Source organism: Gossypium arboreum, chromosome 10, assembly GCF_025698485.1.
Source record: "Gossypium arboreum isolate Shixiya-1 chromosome 10, ASM2569848v2, whole genome shotgun sequence".
Classification (NCBI taxonomy): Eukaryota; Viridiplantae; Streptophyta; class Magnoliopsida; order Malvales; family Malvaceae; genus Gossypium; species Gossypium arboreum.
Window position 1 is genome coordinate 17875323 of NC_069079.1, and position 20593 is coordinate 17895915.

The 20593-nt window shown below is 34.6% G+C and overlaps 1 non-coding gene and 1 pseudogene across 1 annotated transcript; one reads left to right on the forward strand and one right to left on the reverse strand.

The window, feature by feature from the left end:
• The first annotated feature begins 11834 nt into the window (after window positions 1-11834).
• Window positions 11835-11907, forward strand: TRNAF-GAA (transfer RNA phenylalanine (anticodon GAA)). The gene has a single exon. It is a non-coding gene; the product is annotated as a tRNA-Phe (tRNA).
• Window positions 11908-16727: 4820 nt separating this feature from the next.
• On the reverse strand, window positions 16728-17780 carry LOC108458532 (ATP synthase subunit beta, chloroplastic-like; annotated as a pseudogene).
• Between the last annotated feature and the right edge of the window lie 2813 nt (window positions 17781-20593).

Sequence of the window (20593 nt, forward strand, 5' to 3'; positions counted from 1 at the left end):
TATTTTTCCAAATATAAACCCTAGGTTAAATTATTGCTAGCATAAGCTAAATCGAGCTACGGACTCCAAAACGTAAAAATCATTAAAAACGAGGCTAGAACGGACTTACAATCGAGCTTGGAAGCTTGAAAACCCTAGCCATTGTTTCTCCTTGCTATATTCGGCCATGGGGTTGAAGATGAGCAAAATTGGCTTTAATTTTGTATTTTAATTCATTTTACCCCTAAATGACCAAAATGCCTTTACTACTAAACTTTCCAAAATTCCATCCATGTCCAATTTTTGTCCATAGACTTAGAAATTGGTAAAATTACTCTTTAAGACCTCCTAATTAATATTTCAAAACAATTTCATACTAGAAACTTCTAGAATGCAAGTTTTGCAAATTATTCGATTTAGTCCCTAATTTCAATTTAAGACTATGCATAAAATTTCTTCACGAAATTTTCACACAATCATGCAATCATATCATAGACCTTAAAATAATCATAAAATAATTATTTATATCTCGGATTTTGTGGTCACGAAACCACTATTCCGACTAGGCCCAAAATCGGGATATTACAACTCTCCCCTTCGAGGATTTTCGTCCCCAAAATCTTACCGAAAAGCGGTCTTCACTTTTAATCTCATATTCGGTGTCAAGAACTTGCACTTAGACTGCACCTCCAATACATCTCTTCAATTTCTCATATGATCTAAAAGCTACGCCTCAACTCTCAACTGTTCTTAAACTTTCAATCCTTCTTAATTTCCCATGATATCATGACATAAAACACGGATCTCAACTTGATTTAATAGAGACCGAATTCCAAGAAATCCAACAATCAAAGAGACACGAAATTCCATGAATCGATGAGTAGGAATTCATTCAATACAGATGTGATTTATAGATCTCGCCAAACATTTAACAATAGGATACATCACATTTTCCTCTTTCCGCCATAGAAATAATTCGATATGGCCTCAAGAATAATCCTTCTCATTTCCATCCCAATATCAACATTGACAAGGATAATTTTGATAGATCCCAATGCTCGGCTTTAACCCTTTAACAACTCCGATTTTATGTAACATCGGATACTCTAAACTATCACATTACCTCACCGTCTTGAAACACATCACAATTCATACAACAATACATTACCGAAAGTCGAAGTCTTTGCTCAATGTAGACTAGTCTAGTTCGACGCCTTGTTACCAATATTCTCATCTATCCGAACTCACAACATGTAATAAACTTTTCAGCTTTCACAAGATGGAAACCTTATCATTCGTAGTGACTTAAACTAATATTCAACTCTTTCTAATAAATATACACTTCTCGTTCAAACTATTTACTCTTTTATCCGTACAAAATGAAATTCTATTGTCGACTTGGGAAAATAATCCGACATAATTGTCACATGAAATCTTTCAAATAAATAATTTACCATACCGACTAAAACTCGCGCTTTTATCACCTATGCCTTTACTGATGTCAAATCCTTACACAGAAATTAGAAAAAATCCCAATACTAAAATTACCACATTACCAAGATCAATTTAGAAGTATAGTCATATTTGACATGATTATCACGAGCTGAAGAACGTACTTCGAACATGAGCCGTAATTGACAAATTATGGAACAAAAATAACAAGAAAACCGAATAAAGAAATCCAAGATAGAAAACCCGAATAAAGAAATCCGAATAAAGAGATCCGGATAAAGAAACCCAAGATACGATACTATGCCGAGAATCGAAAACCAAACTCATAGAGAAAATACGGAATACCCCGATAATTCTTCAAAGAAAGAAAGTCCAGAAGAAAACATCATTTAATCCCACTGAAATCAAATATAACAAGATCAATATATCTTCCCATACATATATATTAGATGAAGCATCAAGTAGAAGAAACAGAATCATAATATCATACGTATTCTCTCATCAATTCTTATCAGACGAAATGAAATAGAATACCGATGAAATAGAGCAATATAAATTATAAACTAGTCGACTACCAATGCTTTCATCCAACACCTAATTAGAAGACATTCCCATATAACAAGAATTTCTTCAGAAGATCAATAGCCATAGAAATATTTTTGAGAACAAGTAAACACATAGAACATCTCAAAAGAGACTGCTAAATCTGTCCAGTCATAACTGTCACACTCAGATAGTTCACATTTCAATTATCATTTCCCCAACTAGTTCTGCCGTCACAAATTTCATATTAAACCATTCACTAAAGAAGGCCGCTTCTGAATAAATTTCGATTTACACTTTTCTCGACCTTGCACCGAGTAATTCGGTTTACCAAGGAGAATTCCTTTTCTAATCGGGACAAGGCATAACTTCAATAATTTTTACGTCAATCCGATACTTTACTGGCTCTGACTTTACTTATCAACTCATTTTCAATCTCTAATCATACTTATAATTATTCTATCACTGTACTCTTTGGGTTTTCAACAGAAACTTATTCAATACAAATCTCATGAAATTCGTTATAAGTACCACTTTGGTAAGGGGAGGGTTGTAGGACCTCGACTCGACTTTCTTATACATACACATATGACACAACTTCCATCATCATAGTAACATCATCAAAATCATGTCATTCATTCATGTTGGCTTACACCAATTTTCCTATTGTCCCATTTAGACAATATACTTATGCATACATTCTATGTTTTCTAGATAGCTTTACTTATCCATTCATTTAATTAAATTAATTCATGCTCATGACATTATATAAGGCCAAACAAACATAAATATTTGCATCACAATCACAACTTTCATTTCGTGCATCATCATGTACATATCATTACAATCATACAATTCAGGTCCAACAATTTAACATAGATAAGTTCATTTCATTATAATCCTTTATCTCATAAAAATTGTATATCATTAACATTCATCAACATTCAACGTCCAATCAAGACAAGGACATTTTCATTCGTATTATGATATTATGACCTTTATTCATACCTCTACTACTTTTTATTTATTCCGTTCATCTTATCAAGTAAGCTACATACACTACATCGTATGAGCATTAAGCAAATATAGATATTTATCACAACATGAACTTTCATCTCACATATTATCACATATGTATCATAAACTTTTATTCGTACTTTTTGAACCGAGACTTATCATAATCATAATTTTACTCAAATATCTTCACATAACATTGAACATGGTCGGCACATTTCGGTTGGAGAGTACCTGCCTAAATAAGACGGTACTTATACGCGTCGGAAGACATCACACTATCACGCATCGCTGGCATGTATAGCTAAACTTTTACACATGCTAGGTTAGTCCGAGAACCGACTAAACCTGCTCGATACCACTAAATGTAACACCCGCACCGAGACCGTTTCGGAGTCGAACACGAGGTGTTAACGGACTTAATTCATTAATTAAACAAATCATACAATTCATTTTAAAATTTCCAGACAAGCTGGCTAACTGCATCACAGTCGCTTTAAAAATCATATCTCGAGTTACTGAAACTCAAATCCAATTCCGTAAATTTTTCCTGAAACTAGACTCATATATATATCTACTAATTGTTTTCTAGAATTTTGGTTGGGCCAATTAGTACAGTTTATTAGTTAAAGTCTCCCTGTTTCAGGGTTCAACTACTCTGACCTCTGTGTATTACGAATCAGATATCTCCCTGTACAGAGCTTCAATGACTATGACGTTTGTTTCTAATAAAACTAGACTCAATAATAAATCTGTACATATAAAGCGTGACTTCTAATTATCTTTGTAAAATTTATGGTGAATTTCCAAAGTCAGAACAGGGGATCCAGAAATCGCTCTGGCCCTGTTTTACAAAAATTTAAACATCTCATAAAATATAGCTCATATACCTGTTTCGCTTATTCCATATGAAAATAGACTCATCAAGCTTCGATTCCATAACTTATTCGTTATTTAATTCCATTTCTACTATTTTAGTGATTTTTCAAACTCACGTCACTGCTGCTGTCTGAATCTATTTTATGGTAAATTTTACCTATTTCATGGTTTCCATGGATTAGCTAGCAATTTGACATACATAATACCAAATATGATCATGATTAGCCATTCCAATGGCTAATCATTACCAAGCATTTCTATTTCCATACCACTCAATAACCATATCATAAGACCATATATACAAAATGATTATAATGCTATACATGCCATACTCAAAATATACAAGCCATTATGCTAAGATGGTATACGGATAGTGTGAGCGTGCCTCCGACCGTTTTCGATTTCCGAGCTGGCTTGTCAACACTACAAGGAATGAAAAGGAGGAGTAAGCATAAATGCTTAGTAAGCTCACATGCAAATAGCAAGTAACATAACCATATAAGCAAACATAAAACATCATTTGCATAATCATCACCAAGACATTCATATCACCTTTTCATTTATCATCTTACCATATTGTTGTTATATCGAGTTTTCAACCCGAGGGTTAAGTACATACCTGTTCAAAGTATCCATTTCACAACACTTACCAATACGTCCCTTTCATCTTGAGTATTCCTCCATTTGAGTAGAACTTTACCCGTTGAACACATCGAATATAATTCGGATACATGGAAAGTTTGCACATAAGTGCCACATATGTAGCCAAGCTACCACGTAACCCGCCCATAAGCGAACTCGGACTTAACTCAACGAGCTCGGGCGTTCGCATCCATAAGTGAACTCGGACTCAACTCAACGAGCTCGGATGCCTAGTTACATCTCTCGAACTCGGACTCAACTCAACGAGTTCGACATTCGCATCCATAAGTGAACTCGGACTCAACTCAACGAGTTCGGATGCCCAAACATCCTAGTGACATGTCACTTGTATCCTAATCCTTTCCTAAGGTTCAACGGACCTTTTTCCCAATTATGCGTCTCAACCATCTCCTACGGAATGTCGATACTGGGTACTTCGGTAGTATTTCACATTTCATTTTCCAAGTATATCACATAATTTGACATATTATCAAACAATTGTCACAAGTATGATATTTCATAATAATTATCATATCATTTAAATAACATAAAAACATTTAAAATAATAACTATGTTACCAACATTTACATATGAACTTACCTCGTATGCGAAAATGGCTATTTTTACCATTTCGTCCACAACTTGGTATTTTCCCCATTTTAGCCCGAATTTCAGTTTTCCTCGCTCTATCATTTAAAATATAGTCTAATTAGGACTCGCATTATTCAAATTGACCCAAAATCATATTTTGGAAAAATTACAATTTTGCCCCTAAACTTTTGCATATTTACACTTTTGCCCCAAAGCTCGTAAATTAAAATTCAGCCTATTTTCTTATGTTTTATGACATGCTGATCATTTTTCTCTTCTATGGCAACATCAAATTCTCACTCTAACATGTACTTATGACTATTAGGTATTTTTACCGATTAAGCCCTTTTGCTCGTTTTCACTTAAAACCGAGTAGCACAAGTTGTCTAACATAATTTAAAACCTCATATTCTATCATAAAACACCAAAATACACAAATTTCACCTATGGGTATTTTTCCAAATATAAACCCTAGGTTAAATTATTGCTAGCATAAGCTAAATCGAGCTACCGGGACTCCAAAAACGTAAAAATCATTAAAAACGAGGCTAGAACGGACTTACAATCGAGCTTGGAAGCTTGAAAAACCATAGCCATTGTTTCTCCTTGCCATATTCGGCCATGGGGTTGAAGATGAGCAAAATTGGCTTTTAATTTTGTATTTTAATTCATTTTACCCCTAAATGACCAAAATGCCCTTACTACTAAACTTTCCAAAAATTCCATCCATGTCCAATTTTTGTCCATAGACTTAGAAATTGGTAAAATTACTCTTTAAGACCTCCTAATTAATATTTCAAAACAATTTCATACTAGAAACTTCTAGAATGCAAGTTTTGCAAATTATTCGATTTAGTCCCTAATTTCAATTTAAGCACTATGCATAAAATTTCTTCACGAAATTTTCACACAATCATGCAATCATATCATAGACCTTAAAATAATCATAAAATAATTATTTATATCTCGGATTTTGTGGTCATGAAACCACTATTCCGACTAGGCCCAAAATCAGGATATTACATGCAGTCACGAGTGTAAGTACAATGTCCGAACCAGCAACCCTTTTATATGACTTACTAGGATGCTCGCCTGGTAATCATGGCAATAAATTTACGAGTTTAAGATTTTCATGGCTGAAGGAAAATTTCAAGTATTTATTGAGTATTGCCACTGAATGAGAGGTGATGTACGCCGTTTAAGCAAATATAATACATATGATAAGAGGTGTACTCATGCTAGATGCAAATAACAACAATATCCACTTGATGTACTTGTCCCTATTATTTGATTTATACACTGCCCATTCATATAATTAGGGCTCAGCAATAATAAGTACATTTTATCGCGAGCTTTGTCGAACGAAAAAGGGTCATGCCATAGAAATAAACGGGTGCTTGGTATTGCTGCAGTCCTAGGCGCTTTATAGGATGTCATTCTTGACATCAATTACCTATCAAACATATGTCTTCCCACTCGTGAATAGGTGATAAAATTTAACCATTATAACAAGAATTTTATTTTACTTATGAAAATTTGTTCTAACAAGTTTACTTTTTTTCATATATGGAGTTCTTCTCCGGGTATCGGGAGTTATATTCACTTCCAATTTACCACCAAATGATTGAGACACGCATTGGGGAGGGGGTAATTTTTACTAATATTCATTACATGTAATTACTTTATTTATGTTATTTGACTCGTGTTACTATAATGATATTATTAATTGTGCAATTCATATGGATGCCATATTCTTTCCCAAACATTGCAACTATTATTCCCTTGTCTGCTCACATCCACTGACACTTGTGGTGCATTAACGCACCCCTGTTGAATTTCTCAACCATCGAGTGGTATAATAGGTGTAACAACCAGTTTTTAGTCAAATCAGAACAGTGGTTTTAGAACCACAAATCTGAGGTCGAAATATTTATTTTATTATTATTTTAAGGTCTACAGCATGATAGTATGATTGTGTGAAAATTTCGTTAAGAAATTTTATCATTTGAGTGCTTAATTTGAAAAAAAAGACTAAAACGCGTAAAGTGTAAAAGTTGTGTTCTAATAGCTAAAGGTGTCTAATACCTATGAAACCTTAAATTGGAGGTCCTTATGTTGTAATTAGACCATTAATAGTATGAGTGGACAAAGATGGACATTAAATAGGTGAATTTTAAGTTAATAATAAGGTTACTATAGTAAATTAATTAATAAAGATTAATTAAGAGAAACAAAACCACTTTTTTTGTTCATCTTCTTCACCTAGCCGAAAGTAAGGAAGAAAATACACCATTTTTGAGCTATTGAAGGTTTGGCTATAAACTCCTTGTATGTAAGTGCATTTTTGCTCTTTTTTAAAGATTTCTATGTTTTCGGAGTCGTTGTAGCTTAATCTAGCTAGCCCAGGGACTAATTTGCAAAATTTTTAAAGATTTAGGGTTTTACCATTGAATAATATGTGTGTATCTTGATATTTGATGATAGAAAATGAATGATTGTTGTTAGATAAACAACATTTGTTAAGTGATTTTTGATAAAATTTTCAATTAGGGATTAAATTGAAAAAAGTGATAAATTGTGTGGTAAACATGTGAAATAATGAAAAATATGGGATGCTATGATAATAAGGGAAATTTGACTAGCATGGGTATAAGTTTAATTTCATGAATTTGCATTTTTATAAGCTAGGGACTAAATTGTAAAGAAGTTAAAATATTAGGGGAAAAAGTGTAAAATTTCCATAATATGAAATTTGGGTTAAATTGAATAAAATAATAATTAAATAGGTTAAATTTGATTATATATAGATCAAGAAAAGAATAGTTCGGATCTAGATCGGGGGAAAAAAATATTGGACTAGTCGATCCTGTTCTGACCTTTTTGTGATTGAGGTAAGTTCACATGTTAATAAGCATTAATATAATTGTGTTTTAAATGCTTTATTATTGAATTAATTTTGAATACAATCCTCCGGAAGATTCGACAATGTTAAATCCTGGTTGAACCCTAGGAATAGATAGGATACAAATGACATGTCATTATGGGTTATTGTGTTTGGGTGCTGGTCTGTACGTTCTACCGATGGCTGAGTTTTTCAGCATGTGTTGCAGATTTTCGTCAGCTTGTGTGAGTAGCACCGTGTAGCTACGTCTTGACTGTCAGCTTGAGTGAGCAGACTCATTGATAGCTCGAGAGTGAGCATTATATGAGATATGAGATTGAGATGGCTTCGGCCTGGTATTGGCACATAGGGTGCGAGATTCTTGAGTATCCAATATTATTCCAAATGGTTCAATGTGTAAATTGATGAATTGGAAAAGTATCAAGTTGATACGAGTTAGTATAGGTATGTACGTGAGCTATACAATCATTGAATCGAGAAAAGGGATGAATTCATGTCTAACCTTTGGATTGAATATGTGTTAAGTTTTGAATTTAAATTGAATTGCATTATGTGATGTTTAAGTTCTTGAATTGTAGTTGAATGGTAAGTTTTACTTATTAAGCATACGAGCTTACTAAGCTTTATAGCTTACTCTGTTTACTTTTTCGTGTTTTATAGTGATATAGAAGCTTGTTCAGATTGGGAGTTTCGGAGATCTCATCACACTATCTAGCTATCGTTTTGGTACTTTTAAGCTTATGTATTTGGTTATATGGCATGTATAGAATTTGTGGTTATTATGATTTATTTGTTGATAATGGATTTAGCCAATTGATTTGGCTTGTAAATGAAGTATATTTGGTTATGTATATATATGTGCAAATGGTCTTTTGATATGCTGTGTTTAATTTTTATGTGAATGTTTGTTGAGAATTGGTGTTAAAGGTAGAAAATGGTTGAAATTAAGATTGGATTAATATTCTAGTAATAAACAAATAATAAATGTTTGAAAGTGACCATTTGGTGATTTTTAGATGTGAAATTGGTATGTTGTGAATTGGAAAAAAACATGATATTATGAGTAATATAGTTGTTGATATTGAAATGACATGAATTAGGTTTGGTTGAGATTGGTTTGAATGCCTATTGATGTAATGTTATATGTCATTTGGTATGTATAGGTGACTACAAGTTTGGGTGAGAAAGATGGCTTGGAAAATAGCTTATTTTTGTCCATACAGGCAGAGACACGGGCGTGTGTCTTAGCCGTGTGTGAAACACGGTTAGGTGACATAGCCGTGTGTCTCCTGATGTTTAATTAGAATCCAAGTCAGTATGCTCCACACGGCCCAACACACGGGCGTGTGACTTGGCCGTGTGGCATAAGTCAGTATACCTTACAATTTTGGCACGGCCTAGCGCATGACTTGGCACACGGGCGTGTGAGGCCATTTCGAAGGGTACACGGGCTAGTCACACGGGCGCGTGGTTGGTTGCGTGACCCAAGCCAGAAAGTTACACAGGGTAGGACATGGGCTGGGACACGACCATGTGATCCCATTTCGATTGTCCACACGGCCTGTGACACGGGCGTGTCTTTGGCCATATGAGACACACTGCCAGGCCACATGGACGTGTGTCTCCTGTATTTTGAAATTTTTTCTAGGTTTTCCAAAAATTTACTGAGCTATTAGTTTAGTCCCGAACCACTTCTAATGCATGATTTGGGCCTCGAGGGCTCGTCTTAGGGACAATATGATTGAATGTGAATGATTTTTATTTGAAAATGAAAATTGAATGTGAAATGTATGTTTATTTAAATAATGAGTCTGGTAATGCTCTGTAACCCTATTCCGGCGATGAATACGAGTTAGGGGTGTTACAATGAGGATTGAATACTATGACAGTTCAAGTGTGTCCAACATATTCCAATTCCTCCACGGAGTTTGGAGGCTGTACACTTAATTAACAAAAAAGGGAAAAATATAAGAATTGGATATTAGAGCATGGAGAATATCTTGTACTGTGGAATGATTGGATGAGGCAGAAACCTCATATGGATTATGCATTTGATTTGCAGCCCTCAAAAGAGTATTGATACTGATACATAGCATGTGGGAAACCTTTTTTATTTGGTGGACAAATGATGCTAGTCCCTCCACAAATGCAAAGACTAGGGCACCTCTCATATCATCTGCTACATTAGCCTTTTGCACTCAAACCGGAGCCAACACCCAAACTCGAGCAGTCTTATTCACAATCTGGAGGTAGTTCTTATCATCCAATCTTGGGGGTTGATAATTATTTTTCAAGCTTGTTAGGTGTGGCATATCAACCCATAGAAATAAAATCCAGATCATAATGAGAGACTCCTTTCTTTTGTTTTCATTCATAAAGACAGAAGCTAAGACGAAAAAAAGAATCGACCGGTATTCCACCAAATTGCCTGAGAAAACTGAGAGTAAGAGGGACATATATATGTTATGGAATACCCATCTATATTGAATTGCGAATACAGAAATGATAAAATATTTTCTGATTGGACCAAATAAAAATTAATATGGGTCTCCGATAGAGACGAAAGACGGATAAACAAACAAGAAAATAGGTAAAGACCCTTCGATATAAGAATCTGTATCTATATCTACTAAATTCAACGGTTTCGCATAAAAAGAAAGCAAATAAATAAACAAAAGAAAATAAACAAATGAAAGAAGGGGGAAATGAGGGAGAAACGGGGAAGGAGGGGCATCCTAATGAGATCCTAATCTCAAGACACAAAAGGGGATATGGCGAAATTATTAGACGCTACGAACTTAATTGGATTGAGCCTTGGTATGGAAACCTACTAAGTGATAACTTTCAAATTCAGAGAAACCCTGAAATGAAAAATGGGCAATCTTGAGCCAAATCCTATTATTTTATTATTTTACAAAAATAAACATGAACAAAGGTTCAGCAAGCGAGAATAAGAAAAAAAAGGAAAGGATAGGTGCAGAGACTCAATGGAAGCTATTCTAACAAATGGGGTTGACTATTGGTAAAGGAATCCTTATATCGAATATCGAAACTCTAGAAAGGATGCAAGATATACCTATTTTTTTTATAGGTATACTAATGAAAAACTATCTCAAAAAAGACGAATCGAACCCGTATTTTTTTTTTATTTCTATTATATGCAATATCAATTTATATTTATATGAAAATATGAAAAATAAAAAGAATTGTTGTGAATCGATTCCAAGTTGAAGAAAGAATCGAATAGAATAGTCATTAATCAAATCATTCATTCCATAGTCGATAAATCTTTTGAAAAACCGATTAATCGGACGAGAATAAAGATAGAGTCCCGTTCTACATGTCAATATCAATACCGACAACAATGAAATTTATAGTAAGAGGAAAATCCGTCGACTTTAAAAATCGTGAGGGTTCAAGTCCTCTATCCCCAACCCCAAAAGCCCGCTTTGTTGTCTATTTATTTTATCCTACCCTTTTTGTTAGTGGTTCAAAGTTCCTTATGTTTCTCATTCATCCTATTCTTTGCCGCTTTTACAAGCGTATCCTAGCATAGCGAATTTTGTTCTCTTATCACAAGTCTTGTGATATAGTGTGATGTGATATATATATGATATAATGTAGAAATCTCTTGAGCAAGGAATACCTATTTGAATGATTCATAATACATATGATTACTCATATGGAAATTTACAAAGTCTTCCTTTTGAAGATCTAAGAAATTCCTGTTCGAGACTTTTAATTTAATACTTTTTCGTTTTTTTTTTGTTTTCATTTTTAATTGACATAGACCCAAGTCATCTAGTATTATGAAGATAATGCGTCGGTAATGGTCGGGATAGCTCAGTTGGTAGAGAAGAGGACTGAAAATCCTCGTGTCACTAGTTCAAATCTGGTTCCTGGCATATGATTAATTTGTATGAGTATCTACTCTACAAATTAATTGATATGGATCGACATAATACATACTTATCTAGCTAGGTATCCGAGAGTAAACCCTCTCTTTATTTATTTTATTTTGTATTTTTTCTCTTTTAAAATGAGCAAAGAGTCTATTCTAATGTGTCTATTATAATGTAGTAAAAGACAAAATTTGCTTATCTTTTCTCTTCTTTTTTATTTGTTTACACTGTGGCTTCTCACATTCAAAAAGAATGGTAATACTTCATACATATTTAATTAAAAGATTAAAATAAAAATAGTTGGTTGAAAGGCCCAACAAAAAGCCGGGTCTAGAGGAGTTCAAGGATAGAAATAACCAAGACTCATCTCACCTACAAGACAAATAGAAGCCGATCCCTTTCATTTATTTCTTTGTATTCTCTTTCATATTCCATTTCTTCATTCCCTTCTATGCGACTCTCTAGAGTTCATCTAAGTGATGTCTGCGATACAAATTTCACTATGAGAACCCTTATTGTTCATCCTATTGTCTCGGCTCGTCCAAATAAAATAAATAAAAAGTCTCTTCAAAAATTGAGAATCTCAATGATGTATTATCTTTTATTTCTTTTTATTTATTAGCCTATCCATAAGAATACGAATGAAACCTCAATTCCTCTGTTTGAGCTAGAAGAGAATGTACAAATATTCCTTGAATATTTGAAGTTGTAATTAGTTTCTTATCATTCAATGAGCGTCTTGTATTTCATAAAAATTGAGGGCAATGTAATCCTTACGTAAAGGCCACCCTATCCAACTTTCGGGCATTAAGATACGTTTCAGTCATGGATGATTTTCATAAGAGATTCCCAACATGTCATAAGATTCTCGTTCTTGAAAATTTGAACTTTTCCAAACCCTAAAATGCACGAATTCTAGGGTTACTCCTTGGAGCAAATACTTTTATACATACCTCTTCCGGTTGATCTACACCATACTTTATTCTCGTAAGATGATACACACTGGCTAACAAATCACTGGTGCTACATCATAGGCACATTGGGAACGTAGATAATTGTAACCATATACATATAAAATAACAAAGAATGGAATGCCAATCCTCGTGCTTTATTTGTAAAGTCTCTATTCCTTGGTAATCGAAGCCCAAAGATCTATGAACTAGCCCGTGTTTGACTAGCCAAATGCACAAATGACCTCGCATCTTTTATCTCTCCGTACTTTTCTTTTTTATTTTTCATTTTTATAAGATAAGTATTTCAGATTTATGATGAAATCAATTTATGAAGATTAATTCGTTGTCTGCTTTCGTAAAAAAAAATCCTACCTAATTTACTAATTCGTGGGAAGATAGTGAACCCTTGTAGTTGAAAAATGTTTCAGGAGGAATCTCAAGTAGATGGTGGTTGATAGAGCAATCCTTGATTATAATTTCAAGACAAGTATCACAGACAAGACAAAACTTGTGATTGGTAGTAAAACACCGATCCCCTATTGAGATCTAATTCGATCTTCATAGATTTCATGAGATATTTTCTTACGAAGTTTTGTTATAGCATCTATAATCGCCTCGGGTTTAGGGGCAGCCCAAAATAGACATCCACGGAATTAGCTTATCGACCCCTAACAAGATTATAAGAATCAAGATCAACATCCCTCCTATAATTGTACACACGCCCATAGCAATAACATATTTAGGTTCGGGCATTTGTTCATATAATCTCACTAAAGAGGGTGCCATTTTCATTGTTACTGTTTCAAATTGTTAAAATTAGGTTCCGCTGTCTAGGACTCGATCTTGGTACTAGCCCATAACGATCAAAGTCGAAGCATGAGCCTATTAATGAAGCAAATTCAATAAAGCAACAATCGGTACCATAAAGAAGTGGCCATAAACCTGAGAGTCTTGACCAATTTGAAAGATCATTTAATGTAGTTGAAATAATCAATTTTGGGTTGTTCGATCAAGTAAGGGAAATTGACGAATTCATACTCAATGTTATTATTATTTTGACTTTTTCTTTCTTTTATTATCTGAATATTCAGAACTAAACCATTCCAATGCTCCTTTTCGCCATGCATAAACCGAACCAACAATTAGGATAAGCACGAAAATGAAAGCTTTATAAATACGGGTACCCCAATACATCGAAACTCATTGCCCATGGATAAAGAAAACCGTTTCAACATCAAAACAACAAAAACTAGAGCAAACATATAATAACGGATTCAAAATTGTAACCAAGCATCGCCTATTGGTTCTATACCCGATTCATAACTAGAAAGTTTTTCTCGACCCTTTCTAATCGGGCTAAAACTCCGTAAATTAGAAATGCCAAAATAGGAATAGCATTTGATATTATTAGAAATGCCCAAAAATATCATATTCGTAAGCGTAAACATAGACGAACTCCTATGAATGTGAAAAATAGATCGGATTAGTCGCTTGACCGAATTCATTGTCAAGTCATCCGCAATCGTTGTTTAGTCAAAGCAACAATTCAGTTTGATCGAATCGCCTAGTTTCGTTTGTTTGTTGTGTTTCCATGTTGCATTTTAAGATTTATTGATTGGAATTAATCCTATTTTATTTACATTCCACTTATTTCGATTTCATTTCGATATAGTACTAATTTGTATAATACTAGTATAAATATATATTTATACTATATATAGTATAATACTATTCAAATCCAAAACAAGTAATACTTTTTCGCTTTCACTTCATTTCGGATTTTTCTAAATAAAAGGAATTCTAATATCTAACTAATATCTAATATTTATTAGAATTTTAGAAATAAAAACTTTTAATTCGAAATTCTATTTATTCTAAATATAAATTGAAATTATAGATCTAGAATAAATAGAAATTTTTTATTTTATATCTATTTATATAGAATCAATCAAAATCAATCTACCATGAGGATTAATTAAGAAAATGGGGTTTTGTTTATTTTATTCTTATCCAAGAAAAAAAAGAGCGATTGGATCTGTTGAAATGCGCTTTTGTTTTCGTGGTTATACTCGAGTGATCTCCTGTGAGTGAGCTTATGGAATGATTTTAACCAAGCAACCGGAAGCGACCAGCCCAATCAACAAAGAATACAATAATTAGGAAAAAACTATACAACCCTTTTATTTTTAGTTGTATTTGGATATTCTTTATTGTTTTAGTTTGCTTTAGTTTTAAGAATATTATTTTCATTTTTCTTAATTTAATAAATTTAATGAATATTTAAAATTAATAAAATAGAAAATTCAAAAATATAGGGCTATACGGGACTCGAACCGTAGACCTTATCAAGAAAAACAGATCGAATCGATTATTATCAAAATGATTCGCCTATTTCAAAGACCCAACATGCATTTTTTTTTTGCATTGGGCTCTTCCATTAACCGATAGAAATATCGGTTAGTCTATCAGATATATATTTTTTTCTAACATAAAAAAGAATACGATTCCGTGTGCTCGATTTATTGTGCTCGATTCATTATCGATACTGAGCACTTCCAAAGTGTTTCAAAGAGGGAAGGGTTATCTTGACGTAGGTCCGCTTCGCCTAGATCAACCTAAGTTAAATGGAGTCTTACCATCTTGATTAAAAATCAAACATGAAACTTCATACACCTTAAGATTCATAGGACGAAAAGAGCATTTTGAGGTCCTTATACTCATTATGCCTAGCATTGAATAGACCGGTATTCACCCTATCAATATCTCAAATCAATGATGGGTTCGATTCGGATCTTGCCTAAACGGCACCGAATCGGACCGAACCATTTGTCGCTATTGTTCTCTTGTTTTGTTCCTTCAAAGTAATGGAGTAAGACATCGATTTCTCAAAAGATCAATTCTTTTGATTGCATGATAGACTTCTCTCGAAAAACATTGACGCACGTGTAAATGAGGTGCTCTACCAACTGAGCTATAGCCCTTGTGTTTGTGATACATATTTTATCATATTATGTAGATAATTTCTTGTCAAGATGAATATTACATGATCCAACATCATAATCATACCCTTTTGGTCGGTTTGATTGGTATTGCTTAGAAGTAATATTGGATTTATAATCCATCGATGTAATAGGTCCCTTTTCTTTCTCTTTATGATTCCTTATGATAATAAATGACCTACTTAACTCAGTGGCTAGAGTATTGCTTTCATACGGCGAGTGTCATTGGTTCAAATCCAATAGTAGGTAGAACTTATTAGATACCATCGATCCCGGTGTCTAATAAGTTTTTCTACCCACTTTCTTTTATTGATTTTCTATCTTTTTCATCCTATTCTATTTCCGTTTTCAATTTTCAACTTTTTTGTTAGATCAAAATCTGATTTCACTTTTGATTGTATTTGATTCTATTTAATCGGCAGAATCAAAATGGAATGTATAAACGAAAGTTCTGTTTCTACGGAAATTCTTTCGATTAACCAACTCGTTACGAAATCACGTTGATAGCCTCGACTCGTGTCCTAGCCCGTCTGAGAGCTAGATTTGCCTCTTGCCTTCAGCTTTCCTCAAGTTAGCTTCTGCTATTTCAAGAGCTTGCTGAGCTTCTTGTGGATCAATGTCACTACCCTTCTTGTGGATCAATGTCACTAAACTAGTGATTTCATTGTTGCCTATTCTAGCAAAACCACCCATCAGAGCCATCGTTAACCATTGGTCGTTAAGGCCTATTCTCAAAATACCTATATCTACAATTTGTGGCAATAGGCGTGATTTGGTAATATGCCAATTTGTTCGCTATTAGTAGATAAAATGATTTCTTTCACTTCAATCCCAAACAATTCGATTAGGGTAGGTATGCAAAGATTTAAGGTCATTTCTTCAATTTGCTCTCCATTTCTAAGTTCGTAGCCTTCGCAGTAGCTTCGCCGATGTTACCTACCAAATAAAAGGCTTGTTCAGAAGACCGTCTAATTCTCCTGAAAGGATCAATTTAAATCCTCTAATTGTTTCGCTAGACCAACATATTTCCCGGGAACCGTAAATACTTCCTCTACGAAAAAGGGTTGTGATAAGAAACGCCAATTTTTCGCGCTCTTGCTACTGTTAGCGATCCTCTTCGCACAATTCGTCCAACCCAAGGATAGCTATAATGTCCTCAAGTTCTTTGTAACGTCAGTAAGGTTTGCTTAACCCTTTCCGCAGCTTCATAATGTTCCTCACCAACGATTCGAGGTTGGAGCATAGTGGACGTTGAGTCTAAAGGATCTACCGCTGGATAAATACCTTTGGCAACTAATCCTCTTGATAGTATGGTAGTAGCATCTAAATGCGCAAATGTTGTGGCAGGGGCAAGGTCGGTCAAATCATCCGCAGGTACATAAACTGCTTGAATAGAAGTTATGGATCCCTCCTTGGTAGAAGTAATTCTTTCTTGTAAAGTACCCATTTCGGTACTAAGGGTGGGTTGATTACCCACAGTGGAAGGCATTCTACCCAATAAGGCAGATACTTTAGATCCCGCTTGGACAAAACGAAAGATATTGTCTATAAATAGAAGTACATCTTGTTCATTAACATCTCGGAAATATTCCGCCATAGTTAGGGCAGTCAATCCAACTCTCATAAGAGCTCCTGGCGGGTTGGAGATTTTCGGTCCCAGTTCAAATCATTCGGATCCAAGATCATTGATAATATTTGATACCTTCAGTCCAAACTCACCCTAGTACTTAACCTTTCCCGGGCAAACCTTTGGGGAAATCAAAACAACATTCATTTTTTTACACGGTTGAGGGGACCATGGATATAAGGTCTCTTTATGTGCAATCCCATCAAACCCTATCAACCCTCGGTGAAATCCCATCAGATCGTCAGACAATAGATTAAATCCATAGTGGGTGCCACCTATCAGGAAGGCACCACCCATACCTTTCGAATACCCGTATTTTACCTATACCACCCAACTACTCGTATTGAACCCGTATGTCGGTGCCATCGATCCTGATCCCTCTATCGTTACAAAATTAGTTTTTTGGTATAACAAACTAATGATTGGGGTGAGAAAACAAGGGTGGTACTGCCTCTCCATCACCTCCACCACCCACACCATACCTTTTTCGTAAATAATGGGGGTGGTATACCATTTGGGTAAATTTTTTTTTGTATTATACAAGTAAAAAAGCCTTAGTAAATACCTCTAAAAAAACATTGAATATTTTAATATTATTAAATACCATAGTTGGCTTAATGACTAGGATGTTCATTGTCCTAGGTGCGACATGAGTTTGAGTTGCACTAATCGCGTTGTTATTAGGGCTTTGTCTTTCTCTTGTAGGTCACCAAAAAAAAAACACAATGAATATTTTTAGGTAAAACAAATAGTTGAAAATATTTAATTCACATCAAATGCTAATCATTCATAAATTTAAGAGTCCAAAATAACTTTATAAAATAATATGTAGAATAAATATAATATGATTAGATTTGAAAAATAAAAAAAATATTTTTAATAATATAAAATAAATATTGAAATAAAATGAAAAATACATTTTTTTAAATTTGTGTTTTTATTTTGTAACACCAAACCCAAATTTAGACGTTATGACCAGATCCAACGTGCCACATCAAAACGTTAAAACATTTTTTCATTCTAAGTCTAGGAAATCGTACTTGATGTTCAAAGGATTAATTCATTGAGGTTAAAGTGAATGGAAGTGCGCACTGTAGGAAATCGAAAAGGAGGTGAGTCCATCTGACCGCTTAAGTACCAAGCTCTTTCGGATCCAATCCTAGACATGCACACCGCCATTGCCACACTCTAACATCGCGATATTTTTAGGTTACCATTGAAATTATGTCTATTTTAGAATAAAACGATTTAAGTTTGTAAAACGTTATCATAGCGGAAGCCTTGTTTGTAATCGTGTTACTTTGAAATCGGTTTATGTTTTTGGAAAACGAACCTAGATCTAGCCCATTTTGATAGTTAATATAATTTAAGGTCATCATGATAAGTTATAAATCGAAACCCAATTAAAAATAATCATAAGCGGCCTTATTACATAACAAAACCCAAATCATCAAAGTAAAGAAAATTGAAGTCCAAATCACCGTAAGAAATCCATATTGCGTAACAGTGGCCACCCGAATCCTCGCAGCTCCAAGCCCACTATGGTCGGGATTACTGCATGGATGAAAATAGGAGATGAGTTTGGGGAAACTCGAGTGTAAAATTAACCCAACCATAGCCCATATCACTCAAACCACGTAAATGTAATAAATTGGCCTTAGCCTGCAATGTATCTGAAATTAAGCCCATAGGCCCATAACAGATCGATCGATATTTCATGTATATGCAAAACCCAACACATAACCAACCACATATACCCCCTTACCAACCTTTCACCATATGGGGAGACTACTTGACCCACCCATCCGCTACACGCCACGAATTATGCAAAGATGGTCGCAGAGCGAATAATGTGACAGAGTCACCAGATATGAATAATCGTGGCGAGCCACCGAATCGTAAATATATGGCGAGCCACCAGATCGATAATTGTGGCATAGCCACCAGGCGCTTCCTCCAAAATATAACCCATGTCCCCATGCAACAAATATTCATTCATGGCATACATCATACTGATTTAAATAACATGCTTTTCAGACAAAATTAACCCTAGGGGCATATTGGTCATTTACACCTAGGGGTATCATGGTAATTTTCCATACATAAGGGTATTGTAGTGATTTAGCTACTTCTAGGGTTTTCATGCATATCCTATCCATTTACTACTATCGAATACTTACACAAGATACTTACCAAATTGAGCCCGTTGGCCCATGAACCCGATTTTTGGCCCATTAAGCCTACATTATCAAAATGTACGAAATCGCACATACTGCAGTTTATTACCTTCAGAATACCAAACATGCAAACCCAACTATCTTACGAGCATTCGCACACTCGCAAATTCCCAAAATACCAACTTTTCAGCATTTCGGCTTTTCGGCTTTTGCCGATCTAGTCTATGAGAGGGTGTCAGTTACACACCTGTTTTGCGACAATTCGTTGTCGAGATCCACGCGCGAACTGCCTACAATTAAATCACTAACATATTACTCTAGATATCGAATTAATACTGAGTAAATAGCCCCTTACCATATTCGGCCAAACATGCTTAGAACCTTATTGCTCTTACCTTGTTGCCGAACTATGTCTTAAATCCAAAGATCTGATCGTTCCACTTGTCCAAGCCCTTGATTAGCAGCCTCTAAATCACACCATTTACCAAAGCAGAACAGTTATTACAACCCCTTAGGGTTACAAGTCCAAATCGATAGCCTCCTTAACATTTAGGGATTCCTGCCTTTCCTTAAAATACGAAAGAAATACTATGTTTTGAAACTACTTACCACCGATTCCTTCGACCAATGTTTCCAATTGATGCCTACTTAAATCCAATGCCGCTCTACCCTCAAACGATCACCAAAGTCAAGCCTTCAGTGTTTTCAATATTCGGCTAAGTCCCTATGAAAGTGGGGTTTTCGGCTTTTTTGCAACTGTGTAGAAAAAAGATGAATTAATAGGGTTTTAATGTGGTGTTGTCGACAAAAACTTGAGGTTTAAAGGAGGAAAGAATTGGCCAAAGATGATAAGCAAAATAAGAGAATTTTGCTAGGAATAATCGACACAGAAGAAAGTGTAGCTTTCGGGATTTCGGCTTTTTATGGCCAAAG